General features: G+C 38.0%; 1 protein-coding gene across 3 annotated transcripts in view; it reads left to right on the forward strand.

The window, feature by feature from the left end:
- The first annotated feature begins 314 nt into the window (after positions 1–314).
- Positions 315–16,368, forward strand: part of TANC2 (tetratricopeptide repeat, ankyrin repeat and coiled-coil containing 2) — a 321,540-nt gene continuing 305,486 nt past the window's right edge. For all 3 annotated transcript variants that reach the window (XM_037070369.1, XM_037070370.1, XM_037070371.1), the window contains exon 1: positions 315–798. The gene's annotated coding sequence lies outside the window, so the exon portion shown is untranslated. The remainder of the gene's footprint in view (positions 799–16,368) is intronic.

Below are 16,368 nucleotides of genomic sequence, written 5' to 3' on the forward strand. Positions count from 1 at the left end.
AAGACTCCCTGAGGGAACGAGAAATGCCTAGACCGCACAGAGGAGCGGAGTCAGGGCCCGACCCCTCCATGCTCAGAAGGGTTCGGTCTTCACTCTCTCTCGCAGTCACTCCCCACCCCCAAACTGTGGCGGGAGAGGGGGCGGGGGCGGGGGTGCGCGCGCTCCACCACGCACGCGCCCCCACGCACGCGCTCTCCCTCCGCGCTCGCGCCCCTCCCCACCTCGGCCCGGAGGGGGCGGGGCTGCAGGCGGCTTCCGAGGGTGCGACGCCCCCGGCGCGGCGGTGGCGCTAGCGAGCGGCCGGTTGGGCGCGGGTTGCTGGGCAAGTTGCTCCGGCGGGGCCCCGCTGGCACAGCCGCTTTACGCGAGCTGCCTGCCCGGCGGAGGACGCTGTGAGCTCTCCAGAGCGCCTCGCCTGGGGCCGCCGGCGTTGCCCTCCCGCCGCCGCCCTCTGCTTCTCTTCGGGCGGCCCCGCCCCCGTTCCCATCCCCCTCGCGCTCACCTCCCGGCTGTGCTGAGCGCGAGGCGGAGCGAGGCGCCCGCCGCAGCTGCAGCCGCTGCCTTGCAGAGGGGCGAGAACCTGTACCCGCGCCGCTGACAGGAGGACAGCTTCGGGCAGCGTTTGCGGTCCGTGAGGCCCCGCCGCGCCTTGCCGAGGCGCCGACCTACCGCGGGCGTCGGAGCGCAGCGAGGTGCTCTGGGAATCGCGGGAGACGCCGGCGGGCTCCGAGATCTTCCTAGAAGACCCCGGGGACTGGGACTTGACCCCGAGGTGCAGCTGGCCCCTCAGAGCGGCAGGTAAGAGACCCAGGGGAGCGAAGAAGGAAAGGTCGCTTAAGTGACAGGGACATTCTCTTCCAATGCCTCGACTCCAGGGAGAGGGGCGGGGGCGAGCAGGGAGACAGTGAAATGAGCAGCAAAGTGTCTCAGGTGTCCGAGGCTTGGGGAAGGTTGGCTCCAAATGTGTCACTGAGGTTGGCTTCAGATGGGCTGGGGTCGGTCACTTCGATGTCACCAAATGTGTCATGGAATTTGGTACTGAGAGAATCTCTTGATGACGGGGACCCTGGAGGAGATGTGAGGCAGATTGCTAAACGTGGCAGGGAATGTGGTGCAGAACGAGTTGCAAAATGTGCCTCCAGAATGCAGCATAAAAGTAGTTGTGAGATGTGCCAGGTAAGGCACAGGATGGGTTGGCCTGTCTGATGTTGAAATTCATGATTGAAGTGTTATTAGTGATATTAATTATTCCCCCCGGGGAAGGAGGCGTAGTATAAGAAAGGATTAATAAGGCTCATTGCTAGATATTTTATCACAGGAAATCCAGAGGAGCTATGATATGCAATTTTTGAAATAAGGATAGTACCCACGTGAAAGGAGGAAAAAAAGCAAATTGTGTCTAGTTGTGAGATGGGAAAGAAAAATAGGGCTAAAATGATTCCAGGTTTTGGCATCAGCATGTAGAGCACTGATAGAATTGTATCTTGTATTCTGTCCCAGGTGTGGAATGTTTAAAATATTTTCATAAAACATAAACAGTGATAATTAACGTGAAGATTTGGTGTTTTCAGTGTCTTTCACTCTGCTCCTTTTCTGGAAAAGAAAAAAAACATACAAAACCCCCCATGTCTTGACCACAATTCTGAGTTGAAGATCACTAGGCAAAGGGAAATTTTTTTCATGTGTATCCCTTTCTTCATTTTTACACAGGTGAAAATATCTAGAATCAGGAAAACAAAACAATATGGTGAACAAAAGGGATAAATTTTCAGGCATTTTGAGGGGTTGGAGTCAAAAGCTATTGCAGTGGTTAATTACAGTGAATGACAGTATTGATATATTCGTGCATGTTCTTGGTGTTGTGGCAAAATAGGGGAAAACATTGTATGCAGTAAATGTGGCATGAAAAGCAATAACATGGATACTGTCAGTGGAGTGCTTCTTGCAGCATTTCCTAGGTAGATCATCTTAAGAATGTGAGCACAAAAATGATTATTAAATCAATCTCTCCCTCCAGATATATCTATCTGTATACTTATAGATATGTAGATATATATCACCCACATGCTGCAAACATTGTGACTTATATTTAAGAACATTTGTGTTTTGAAAGAATTGTCAGAACAATTCTTTCAGAAGTAACAAAAGACACAAGCTATTTAATATATAACTTATATGTATACATTCAATGAATGTCTATATACTATGAAACAAGCAGAAATATCTGAATGTGTTCATTAGGATAGAGTTAATTATTGATAGACTCTAGTGTTTTATGTTATAATTCTTGTAGATAAATCGAATTACTTGCCTGTATGTTCTTCTGTTAAGAACAGTCAGTAATTTGCCAGATAATCCAAAAATTTATACTGATTGGCTTCTTCCTGGATCCAGATTCAGTCATTGAGGAATCATTTACTTCAAAGACAAAAGTGGATTTTTCTTGAGGGTTAATTTTGGGTTTTGGTGTCTTCAAGAGATCTATCCCTCACGTAGAGGCTATGTTGGAGCTAGAGCAGAGAGGAGAGGGCCAGAGGAGAATAAAGAGCAGTTCTATTGGATCTTCCTGTTTTGTTCTGACTGTAAGCCATATGTACTGCCACCCCCTACTGTCTGTAGGAAGAGGTGTTGCAGAGTCCCATTCTTTTCTTGTTATCACTGCCCCCTTGTGTAAGGGAAGAAATTGATAGTTGCACTAAGGGAAACTGCTCTCAGATTGTTCTTGATAGAGTGCTTATGTAGATTTATTAATCACCAATTCACTTCAGGGTTTTAAACTTGCTGTTAATTAGCCTTCAGATTAAATGTCTATTTTTAAATAGTATCTAATTTTAGTCAATAATTCAAATTTCTAAAGATATTTTCAATGTGTTTGGGAAGACAGTGCAGTACTATTAATAGTAGCAATACCAGTAGTACCATACTGGTACTGCTTACTGCTCACTCTTACATTACACCTGTTATATGTCAGCCCTGTTATACACGTTTTAATCAGTTTCAACACCCAATGAAGTATATGTACTGTTATTTCTGTCTTACAGTTGAGAAAATGAAACACAGGTATGTTAAATAACTTGCCCAAGATTATTTAGCCAGCAAGTGAAAGAGCTGAGTTTTGTTCAGGAACTCTGGCTCCAGACTCTGTGCTCTTTCTTTACCAGTGTACTTTATTGCCCTTTCAATCAAATTAGGATTGACACACATCATTAAAATGCTGCTGCCCATCATAAACTGAGTATTATAAACCTAAGTAAGTAGTAAGATGCATCAGTGTTAAGCCTACAAATACACAAAAATACATTATGAACAGTTCTCCTTAGGAATTTACTTCTGTAATTTATTTCTGAGATTATGAGTAGAGAAGTGTCAATACTTTCTATGTGGTTAAGGAAATATTTGTGATGGATTTTTGGCTTTGGGGAAAACTTTAGAGGTAGAAAGTTGCCTTCAAGTAGTTTGACGTTGCACGTGTACATACTATCACCAGTAAACCTTTATTGCTAATTTGCTCCAGGAAAATTAAGGAGAAATTATATAATTTTTCTACCTACTTACATTTTTATGACCTCTATTTTATTTTTAAAAGTAATGAACAAAAGTGGATTGGACACATGAAAACATCTTACCTCTTTCATCAACAATTGTTTGCTCAGATTTTTTTCTCATTTGAACATTGTTTTATAGATATTGACTACATATGAAATAATATTTTAAAATGTATCAAGTATAAAGAATAATAGTGCAGCCAGCACTCATGTGTCTTCCACCCAGCTTAAGAAATGGAATGTCACCTTCTACAGTTGTAACAATTATTTTCTTATCCAAAATTTCTGCCATCCTGTGAATCACATAACCCATGTAATCAAACACTTCCTTTCCTTTTATATACATTAGTTGATAGGGAAATGCAATATAATCTACAGATACGGCTAAGACATTCAAGATGATATTCATATACTTCAATAAATTATTGTAGACTTAGATCATGCTCCGTATATATTGGTTGATAGTTCATTTTAGCATACTTCACTCATGAGACCTGATTTGTTGTTTTATATCTTTATCATAAAGTTTTACTAACATTGTTAAACATTGAATTATTTCCACCTTCCATCACTGATTCTTGACTGTTCTTAACTAGCTCTCTAGCTTCTCTCCTTCCCCATAAATATCTTTGCTCTTTTAGTATATTCTGAATTGATTATGTGTGTAATATTTTGAATGGAGAAGGGAGTAGGCCTAGAAAGGAATATACTAAACCAGTAGTTCCAAAAGGGGAACATTAGTGTAGTTGATATTGATTAGTTGTAAGGTAGAACTAGTGTGTATAAAAGAATGTGTCAAAATTTTGTCTGTCATATTTCTTCCACTTATAGTAGGATTAAAATGGAATCTTTGGGACACACTGACTGGGCACACAGGTTGAGTTATATTGCATTGTATTTACACAGAATCATCAATGTTAGCTGGAATATTTTTACTGATGGTACCCAGATTTTATTTCAAAGAGTTATAATACACTGTTGCAGAATCCTGTTTGCTTTTCTGTCACTATTCTGGGCAAGGTAACAAATGTTATAAAATATTTTGGAAGCTGATTTAATTACCTGGAATTCTTTTTTCTCCAAATCAGTTGAAACTTAGCAGTTTCTTTTAGAGGCTATATTTTATCTTTAGTATTTAAGATTCAAGTTAATATTAGATAAAGAACAAGAAATTAGATTTTGAGTTTTACAAGGCTAGTGCACATTGAGTATACAATAGTGAAAAAAGGTTTCTGTTAGGGAGCTTTTTTATTCCAGAATGTTCTAAGTAAGTAATTATGATACCATAATTATTTATGGAAATAAATTTATTAGGTCACTTTTATTTAAAAAATCTTTTAATCATTTGACAGCTGTGTTTGTGGATAAGCATCAGCTAGTTGTTTTTTTATGGGCCACACATTATAAAATATGTTATGTTCAGCCTCTATTTGTTCTTGAATAGTTGAAGATAAACAATAGTTGAAGGTAAGTTTAAGAGACGAAAGAATTAAGTTTGTGTTCGTCTTAATCATGTTCTGTCTTTACCCTTTCTTCCCCGTAATACAATATCAACTTCTGTCTTTATCCAGTACATGGTATAGCCTACCTTTCAAGCTCCTTTTTTTTCAACAGAATTTGGGAAATTCTGATGTCAATTATTTAAATCGAGTAGTTCTAGTAAATCATCACATTGGTGTTTTTTTAAAAAATCCAGTTGCCTAGTAAGCATTTTTACTGTTTATGTCAAATTTATGTACCTGACTTTCATAGGTACTGTTGATATTAAACCAGCACACAGGCTTAATTGGGAACAGTGAAAAATTGCAATTGGGTACCTGTACTCTACTGGCAAACTGCAAGCAAGTCCAGAGAAACAAAGGGGAGGAATGCTTCTATATGGCCTGGGGAGGTGCTGTTGTGAAATAAGAGTCCATTGGAGGAAACTGAGAGTTTGAAGTAAAGTGACTTTTCATTGGCTGGGTTATGGCCGTCTGTCATTGGACAAACTGTTAGTGAGCAAGGAGGAATATTTTCTTCATCCTTCTGAGATATTATAGTAATGGAGATACAAGGTACGTCTCTTCCTGTTGGGGTTATTAGTGTGTGTTGAGTGACTCCTGCATGAAATGTCTTTCTCCTGACTCCGTTTTAAATGAGAATTCTGTTTATCAGTTTTCATAGTACTTTGCCACCAGAGTGATTTTTCTAACATGGTCATCTGATCATGTCATTCTTCAAAATCTTGCTATGGCTTCTTATCACTTAGTTGATAAAATGGAAACTTCTTAGCAAACCATGTGAGGTCTTTTATAATCCCTGCTTTTTCTCTTTAGACTCATTGTCTGCCATTCTTCAAAATTATACTTCAGCAGTACTAAACTACTTGTGGTTCTTTCAGTATATAATATTCTCTTACCTTTCTGTGCCATTACAGACGAAATCTTCTATGCATGCATTACTTCGCCACTCCCTTTGGTCTCTGTGTAGACTGTTTGTCAGCCTTCGTGTCTTGGCCCAACTAGTATCTTTCGAGTGAAGGAGGTTTGCCTGCTTTCCTGGGTGGACTTGGGATGGCATGTTCTTTCTATCCTCCCATTGCATCTGTTAAATTTGGACATTATAGTAGTCATCACATCACATTTTGATTATTTATATGTCTTATCACTAGTGTGTGAGCTCCTTGAAAGCAGGTACAATGACTTTCATCTTTTATTTTCAGCAACAGCATAGTACATAGTAGGTGTCATTATCTGCCTATTGACTAAAGATTGTTAGCAGTTATCTGAATTATGCCTTTGAAATGTCATCTCTTATTGTGGAAGTAGAGAACATCTAGGCATTAGGAGGTATGTATAGAGAAATATACATACATACACTAAAATATACATACATATTCATCTAAAATATCATTCAGAGTAACTCCTGTACTGTAATTGAAACTAACTCCAGAGTTAAGCTAGATTTCATTATTTTTTTATATTTACTAGGGTGAAGGGAGGAATGTTAGAATGTTCTCTGTGTGAACTTAGCTGAATTGTTTTCATTGTATATTCTAGGAGTTGGCAAACTAGTGCAAATGGGCCAAATGCAGCCCAGCATCTGTTTTTATATGGCCTGCAAGCTAAGAATAGTTTTTACATTTTCAAATGGTTGAAAAAATATCAAAAGAAGAATAATGCTTTGTGACATGTGAAAATTATAGGAAATTAAAATTTCAGTGGCCATAAAGAAAGTTTTATTGGAGTATAGCCATGCTTATTCATTTACATATTGGCTATGGCTGTGTTCTGGGTATAATAGCAGACTTAGGTAGTTACAATTGAGACCATATGGCCCACAAAGTCTAAATATATATTTACTATCTAGCCCTTTACAGACAAAGTTCACTAGTAATCAGTCTGTCATACAGTCTGTGCCCCTTAAATATTCATTTGATGTCATGATTTGGAGACAGACCAACCATGTCTGTTGAAGGCCTCTGCAGAGCATACTTGCTTCTGTCTATTTACTGAGAAAAGATTGGCTACTTTGCCTTAATAATGATTTATCTGACAGAGGCTTCTGTTATACCTTCTTATAACACCCATGTTATATCTAACTCAGTCAGTTTCTGACAGTGTATTATTTGATTTCATTCCTTTTTCTTAGAAGAGGTATCCCAAGCAGAGAGGTTTAGAGCACAGCATATAAGAGAACATTTTTCTTTGTTCAGGTATTGGTTTCATTCATATTTTGCATAAAAAGATCACTGTTACATGAAAAAACATCCCTTGATTTTATATATTAGTGTATTATACAGACACATTATGTTTAAGGAATGAGTTAAGTTAGTTATGTTGGAAAAATTGGAGTTTAATGCAGTGTATCAACATATTACATCATCACTTATTGAATACATATTCAATAAGTATTCACTTATATACTTATTGAATATTCACTTATACAGTTATTGAATATGTATAGTAGTTTTACTGTTGTAGTTTTTCAGTTGAAGGTGGATGTTTTATATTCTTTCTTAGATATAAGCTAAAATTTTAATTCAGAGTTCTGTGTCTTAGATACTCATTGTATTTCTGGAAAAAATATAGTTAAAAATATTGTATTAAAGTTTGTTACTTTCCTAAAGTTTTACTAAGTTTTACAGTTTTCTTTAGGTGGCAAAGATATTATAAAAAGGAAAACAGTGACTTAGGTATTCCTTTTTATAAATATTAGCAAGTATTACAGACACAAAATTCACAGAAAAGTATAAAAGCACTAATAGCCCCAGCTGGTGTGACTTAGTGGATCGAGTGCTAGCCTGTGGATCGCTGGTTTGATTCCTGATTAGGGCACATGCCTGGGTTGCAGGCTGGGTCCCGGGTTGGCAGCATGTAAGAGCCAATCAACTGATGGTTCTCTCCCTTTCTTTCTTCCTCCCTTCCCCCTCTCTAAATAAAATCTTTTTAAAAACTGTTAGTGAGCAAGCATTGCTTATATACTTTTAAAAAGTATATAAGCAATAATAGTGGAAAACTTTTGTTATTTCAAGCAGGTATCTTTGGAACAAATAGCCATGCTTATTTTTTTGTCTGTAATACTGTGCTTGCATTACCATATCTGATTCATAATTAGAGGACATATCTGATTATAGAACTTGACAACATGGAGAAATACGACACCAGGTTTAATTGCCATGGCAACTCCCTTTCCTCGCCTATGTATTACAGCATTATTAGTAGAATAGATAGTTATTAAACTTAGAAATGGAAGTGGGTATATAGATACTGATTTAATCTTTTCAGGAATGGGGAATCTGCTTCAGATCTTAGTAAATTCCCTCTGTCTGAAAGAAGGAAGTCTCGTTTTAGCCCTTTGTTCCTAATCTTGGTTTGTGAGGTCCCACAGTTTCTGGCTCTAGTTGCCAAATTTGATAAGCCAGAGCTAGGCGGGCCGTGGAAGCTTGATGAGTATTTGTTATACTCTAGAATTCTATTCCTGTTCAAATTCTGTGGAATCCTGTAGGGTCTCCAGGATTGTGAATTAGGGTGAACAAAGGTAATTAGCTTCGGTAGGTGTGTGGGATGAAGATAGAGTACATATCCGAATCCTGCTGCAGCGTCAGAATCACAGCTCTTACCTTTTTAGGGCTTTAAAGAGGAAGAGAGACTTCCTTTGCAAGTTGTTACTCAAACATTCCTATATTATAGGGTGAGAATACTTTTGTTCAGTTGTGAGAAGCTTTTTAAATTCTGCGATCATGAGACACATTGTGTAGTAGGTTGAATATAAATTTGTGAGTTTTTGAACCACAAAAACAGGTTAGAATTATTGCCCTGTCACTTACTAAGTGAGGCTCAAACCTATCTTACAGAGTTTGATGATGATGAAATGAAATAATGTCCGTGAAAATCCTTAGGACAGTGTCTAGTGTTTAATAAGTGGTCATTTTTGTTAGGCTTTGGAAGGTGTCCTGGGTTTCTCTTTTTCGACATATGCTTCGCACAGCTCCACTCCATTGTTTTCACTAACATTGTCAGGCTAGCTTTCTTCCTTGTTATCTTGTCTTACTCTCCTTTTCAGCCTTGCAAGGCATTTAACAAACCCGTGGTAATTTGGCTACTGATTTATTTTGTTTTGAAATTTTCTTTTATGAAGAATTTGATAAGAGCTGAAAGAGTCCTTTTTTTTTAATTAAAGATTTTATTTATTTATCTTCAGAGGGGAAGGGAAGGAGAGAGGGAGAGAAATGTCAATGTATGGTTGCCTCTCATGCATCCTCTGCTGGGAACTGGCCTGCAACCCAGGCATGTGCCCTGACTGGGAATTGAACTGTGATCATGTGGTTCACAGGCCTGTGCTCAATCCACTGAGCTACACCAGCCAGGGCTTGAAAGAAAGAGTTCTTGAATAACTGTAAACTTCAAAATAAAAATTCTTAGGAGTTGCTGTTGGACAGACTCCTACCTAGTATGAATTTCTTTTTGGATTGTCTTTAACCACCAGAAACTGACAAAAGTTAATTTTTTAATCTCTTCTGTCAAATAGCAAATCACAGCATTTCTTGAGACAGTGAGCTCTGTGACAGAATTTTCTCAGTTCAATCATGTAAACCTTTTCAGCTTTCATAAACATCTCTCACTTCTGTAATTTTTGTTTTTTAAAAAATTTGTATGTGGCAGTCAAGATGGTTGGTTTTCTTTTGTGATTTACTTAATAAAAAGGACTTGTTTATTTCCAAGGTAAAATAAAAGAAAAAGTTTGACCATATTTCTTTAGTATAACAAGCTAACTATTCAAAATCTCATTTTTCCCAAGCATTAGTTACTTCTGTAGCATTTTGTTCATTTCTGCTAATCTCTGTATCATTATACAATTAGTTGGTTTTTTAAAAAGTGTTTTTCTTATTTATTTATATGTAGAGAGAGGGGAAGAGAGGGAGAAAGAAAGGGAGAGAAACATGGATCAGTTGCATGCCCCTCGTCTATACAGTTTTTTTATTTTCCCCTTTCTGGCCCCTTTCCCCTTTCAAAACCTGGGCATGTGCCTTGACTGGGAATCCAACCGGTGACCTTTCTGTTTGTGGGGCAACACCCAACCCACTGAGCCATACCAGTCAGGGCAGTCGTTTCTTTAAATGGACTTGACTCACTATTTCTTCATTTTATTCTTAGTTGTCCTAATATCCATGCTTGTGCTAGCTATAAATAAAAACTAGTTCATTCTGAAGGCATCTTGCTTAATGCACTTGGGAAAGACCACTTATATGCAACTTTGGCTCCAGATTGGCTTTTGTATTTTTAAACAGATGAGCTTTACAATGATTACTCTTCTTGCTTTAGATCATTTAATTCTCTTTCTTGTCTTTGGCTGAAAATGACTAATGGTAGCTATTTATTAGTTGTCAACAAAGATTAATTATTATTACTTATAATAGGTAACTGGTTTTTCCTCCTGCTACTCTTCTTGCAACCACTAAAATAAACAAAATGGGTGAATAAAGAAAATAGTATTTTTCTCTCCCGTCAGGTCTCTTCCCTTCTCCACTTTTACTCCAACATTAACCAACACTGAGTATTTTTCAACATCTGTCTCTGCTCAAAAACATATAAGCATATAGCCCTGACTGGTGTGGCTCAGTGGGCATCATCCTGCAAAGCAAAAGGTCACCGGTTTCATTCTCAGGCAGGGCACATGCCTGGGTTGTGGGTTTGGTCAGGGGATCAATGGGGGGCAGTTGGTGTTTCTCTCTCACATTGATGTTTCTCTCCTTCTCTCCCTCTTTCTCTAAAAATAAATAAATAAAATCTTTAAACAAACATATACAGGTGGGGCAAAAGTAGGTTTACAATTATTCGAATGGAAAATAATACAATCAGGCCCTGGCTGGCGTAGCTCAGTGGATTGAGTGCGGGCCTGCGAACCAGACGATCGCGGTTCGATTCCCAGTCAGGGCACATGCCTGGGTTGCAAACCGGGGGATGCACAAAAGGCAACCATACATTGATGTTTCTCTCCCTCTCTCCTTCCCCTCTAAAAATAAATAAATAAATAAAATCTTAAAAAAAAAAAAAAGAAAATAATACAATCATTAATAATATAAGAATAAACTCATGTACTCACAACTGTAAACTTATTTTTGCTCCACCTTGTATGTACACACATATACATGCTTTTGTAACTTGATTTATTCACTTAAGAATATATTATGGCTCTCTCTTCAGTTTAGTAAATGAACCTCTAATTAATTTTACAAAGCTGAGTAATATTCCATAGCATATTACACTATAATTTATTCTGTTCTTCCTTCACTGATGGATGTTAAGATTTTACTTTATTTTATTTTTTGCTATTATAAATATTAGACAACTCTTACTCATGACAGGAAAAGCAAACATTCTACATAAAATATTAGCAATATAAATCCAGCAGTGTATTAAAAGACAGTCCATCATGATTAAGTAGTTTATTCTAGGAAGTCAGAACAGTTAAATATTAACATAATTTATTAACATCATAAGATAAAACTATATGATTATTTCTCTCTTTTGGGGCAAGTTGGGGGACTTTGTATTGGGGACTACTGGGGCCTTTGGTTGTCAAAACCTGGTGCCTTAACAGTATGGAAATAAACATTCTTCCAGAGACAGAAATGGATGATATGGGTGAGCCTGTTCAGTTTAGGGCTGGCACCTTTTAAGATCTTATATTTGATTACTTTGGGCTTAATGAGTACCTTGTTGGCTTCTGTTCAGGTGTGCTCATTGCCTTTGAAACATTGGCCTGAATCTTTTTGAGGCTTTACTTGTTGAGCTTGTTGCCAAAATATGCATTCCTTGGGATCTAAGTTTTTTAAAGCCATTTCTAGGACTGGTTGTATATGAAATTGTTCTTGGGTTTGGCCATATCTGTACTGCCTGCTGTAACTCTGGGAGTGGTGAAGACTGGAAAAAAGAGACCACTGACCATCTTGTAGATGCCAGGAAAGCATTTTACAAAATTTTGTAGTAATTTCCTTGGAGTATATGTGGTGTAATGGTAGAATCTTTGCTTGATTAAAGATGCCTTTCTTTTATCTTGATCAGTGAATGATATATTGGCTGGATATAGTGTTCTTGAATTTTAATTCTATTTTTCCTACATAGAATATGCACTTTATAACCATTGTGATCAAGCTTCTTATGCAATAGATAAGTCTGATGCTAGTCTGTTCTCCTTTCTTTATAAGTAACTGGTTCTTTATCTCTTGCATAGTCATGCCACCCTCGTGACTCCTGAGATGATCCAGTCTAATCTCATTATGTTCTTTATTCCTTTTGTATTATGAGAAACTCAGTACTGCCAGTTTATTTCTCATTTCTTTGACTCATGTGTATAGTTTTTTATTTTCCCCTTTCTGGCTCTAGTTTTTCCTTCTGGGGGGTGTTATTCTGTAATGTTTAGTAATAGTAAAGTCATTTTGGTCATTCTGAGTTGATATTCTTAGTTGCACATTGTGCTCTTTCAAAAAGTAGTTACAAATGTTTTTCTATTTGAGAAGTTTCATTTAAATTATTGTTTTTAATATTCTGTTCATTGCTTTGATTTTCTTCAGGAATTCTTATAATTTTTATGTCAATATTCTTGCCTGTCTTCAGCATTTAGCACTTTCTTTCAAAACCTTTTTATCCCTTTGAGTTATAAAATTTTCCTCCTTTTGCCTTGGCGGTGTAGCTCAATGGATTGAGTTCCAGCCTGTGAACTGAAAGGTCGTTGGTTTGATTCCCAGTCAGGGCACATGCCTGGGTTGTGGGCCACGCCCCCGGTTGGGGGCATGTGAGAGGCAACTGATAGATGTATCTCTTACATGTCCAGTGATTCTCTCTGTCTTTTCTCCCTCCTTTCCCCTTTCTAAAAATAAATACATAAAATCTTAAAAAACATTTTCATATTTCTGGAGTTCTGGCCTAGATGGAGGCATAGAAAGAAACACTTCACTTCCTTACATAACCAGAAGAAGGATAACAACCAATTTTAAAACAAACAACCAGGACTGCCAGAATAGCAGTCTGCATGGAACTCCAACAACCAAGGAGTTAAAGAAACATTTACCCAGACTGGTAGGAGGGGCAGAAACTGGCAGTCAGTTGGAGAGGACCCAAGGCAAGGTGGAGGACCGCCAGGTGAGGAAGGAATGGCTCATCGGGAAACTAAAGACTCAAAACCTCTACCTGTAAATACTGTGGGGGTTGTGAAGGTGGAAGAAACTCCCAGCCTCACAGGAGAGTTCGTTGGAAAGTGGGGCTAGAGTGGAGCGAGCAAGCAGCATTGTTCCTTCTCTGCTCCCTCTTCCATAGATAGCACCACAACACAGCACCACAACGTAGCACCACAATGTAGCAACGAGGGTTGCCCTGCCCTGATGAATACCTAAGGTTCCTCCCCCTAACGAGTTAACAGGTGCACCGAGACAAAGAAATATGGCCCAAATGAAAGAACAAATCAAAGCTCCAGAAAAAGCTAAGGGAAGAGGATATAGACAACTTATCTGAGGCAGAGTTCAAAATACTGGTAATCAGGGTGCTCACAGAATTGATTGAGCTGTGTTGCAAAGTGAAGGAAGAAACGAAGGCTCCACAAAGTGAAATAAAGGAAAATATACAGGGAACCAACAGTGATGGGAAGGAAACCGGGATTCAAATTAACAGTTTGGAACAAAAGGAAGAAATAAACATTCAACTGGAACAGAATGAAGAAACAAGAATTCAAAAAAAAAAATGACGAGAGGCTTAGGAACCTCTGGGACAACTTTAAGCACTCCAACATCCATATCATAGGGCTGCCAGAAAGAGAAGAGGATGAGCAAGAAATTGACAACTTGTTTGAAAACATAATGAAGGAAAACTTCCCCAATCTGGCAAAGGAAATAGACTTTTAGGAAATCCAGGAAGCCCAGAGAATCCCAAAATAATTGAACCCAAGAAGGAACATACCAAGGTATATCATAATTAAGATTAAGGCATATCATAAGATTAAAAATAAGGAGAGAATCTCAAAAGCAGCAAGAGGAAAGGAGAGAGTTACTTACAAAGGAATTCCCATAAGACTACCAGCTGATTTCTCAAAAGAAACCTTACAGGCAAGAAGGGACTGAAAAGAAGTATTTGAAGGCATTAAAGACAAGGACCTACATCCAAGATTGCTCTCTCCACCAAAGCTATCATTTAGAATGAAAGGGCAGATAAAGTGCTTCCCAGATAAGGTCAAGTTCAAGGAGTTCATCATCACCAAGCCCTTATTATATGAAATGTTAAAGGGACTTATCTAAGAAAAAGAAGATCAAAACTATGAACAGTAAAATGACAACAAGCTTACAACTATCAACAACTGAACCTAAAAAACAAAAACTAAGCAAACAACAGAACAGAAACAGAACCATAGAAATGGAGATCACATGGAGGGTTATCAATCAGGAAGGGGAGAAGGAGAATTTGGGGGGAAAGGTACAGGGAATCAGAAGCATATTTGATAGGCATGAAATAGATTAGTAGGTTAAGAATAGTATAGGAAATAGAGAAACCAAAGAACTTATACATACAACCCATGGACATGAACTCAAGGGGAAATGCTGGAGGGTGGGCAAGAGGTACAGGGTGGAGGCGGGTAAAGGGGAAAAAAAAAACTGGGAAAATTGTAATAGCATAACCAGTGAAATATACTTAAATTTTTTTCTCCTTTTTACTTTCTATTTTTCTTGAGGGATTATCTGATTTTATTCACTGCTCTTTTATTATCTGCTCTTGTCTTCATTTCTGGAATGATTCTTTCCTTTTATTTTTAATTCTTTTCTGAGTTAATGTCATCTCATTTTAGTTTGTGTAATTCTCACACCTGTTCTTTCCTGTCTAGTGTCATTTTTTAAGGTTTTTTTAGCTCATTTTGAAATAGCATGTTACAGTTTTAATCTGTTTTGTGGGCACGTCTTTCTGCCATGCTTTCATTGTCTGTAGGGATATTAATCTCCTTACTTTCTCTTTCCTTATAACAACTTTGTATGGGATTGACATTGATACTTTTCTGTGATTCTTTTTATTTAAAATCAATAAAAAATCTTTTAGAATGTGACTGGGTCAGGCAAACATTTTCTAACTTCACAGAGCTTTTTCTTTTGTTGTTTTCGTATGGTGTTAAAAAAGTATGGCAGCTTGCTTTCTGAGACTTCCAGCCTTATTCTCCGGTAGTTGTGTCTGGACCTTCTCTTTATTTCTCTTGTCTGATCCCAATTTTCACTCATTTATGATCTTGAAATCCTTCCTCTGTGCCTTTTGGAGTTCAGTGTCAGTCATCTGCAAAACGGTTTTTTATCTTTAACCTCTTGACTAAACATTACTACCTTTTTTCTCTAACTGAACCAGCTTTTCCCTGAAGAATTAAGTGGTGGCTCCTCCTATTCAGATGGATTAAGTGTTCTTTTTGCTTATCACAGATGCTTCTAGATCTCTTCTGGGCTCACTGTGCTACTCTCCTACTAGTCCAGTTGTAACGGATGATTTCAGTATCCATACAGATGAACCTTCTGGTATTCTGGCCTCTTGACTTCTCTACTGATCTTGTCTTCTACCGCAGCCGTGCACTTCTGTGGCATATCCTGTGCAGATGATTTAAACCCTCATTGCGTCTGCATTAACTGGGGAGCTTTGAAAGACTACAGATGCCTAGGACTCACTTCGAAAGATTGTGTTTTGGTTAGTCTGAGTGTGGCTTGGGATATTATTTTTAACAGTTTCCTAAGGTAACTTCAATGTGCAGCCAGGATTGAGAGTCACTGTGCTAGACCTTGTTATTACCAAATAACTACAACTTTCTGTAGTGTCAATTTCTGGCATTTTGCTCTCCAACTACCACCCTTAGTTTTTCTGGCTCACTTCTAGTACCCAGCAACTTAATTCTTTGACTTCATTGGGACGTTATAATTTATTGCCTTTTCAGTGTTCCTCAATGCACCATGTCCTTACTTTTCTAACTAGTTGAATCCCCATAGCCCGTCATTACAATTGCTCTTCTGCATCTACCCTCAACCCCCTTAATCTTTCTCTCTTTGTTGTACTTGCCTGGCAAAACCCAACCCAAGTTAAAACTAACTTTATCTATGGTATACCTGTACACTTGTAGCTGAATATGGTTAGAGCAGAATAACTATGTTGACTTGGAATTCTTGGCTAGTATGATTTATAAGGACTCAAAAGCAAAAAATTAATATTCATTTTAATACATTTTAACAATGGTATATATCTGTGTAACTATTACTACTAACAAGATATAGAACGTTTCTATCATTTAAAAAAGTTTTTATTCATGCCTCTTTATCTAAACTTCCTTCCCA

Source organism: Sturnira hondurensis, unplaced genomic scaffold (genome assembly GCF_014824575.4).
Source record: "Sturnira hondurensis isolate 20B ecotype Veracruz unplaced genomic scaffold, ASM1482457v3 Scaffold0018728, whole genome shotgun sequence".
Lineage (NCBI taxonomy): Eukaryota > Metazoa > Chordata > Mammalia > Chiroptera > Phyllostomidae > Sturnira > Sturnira hondurensis.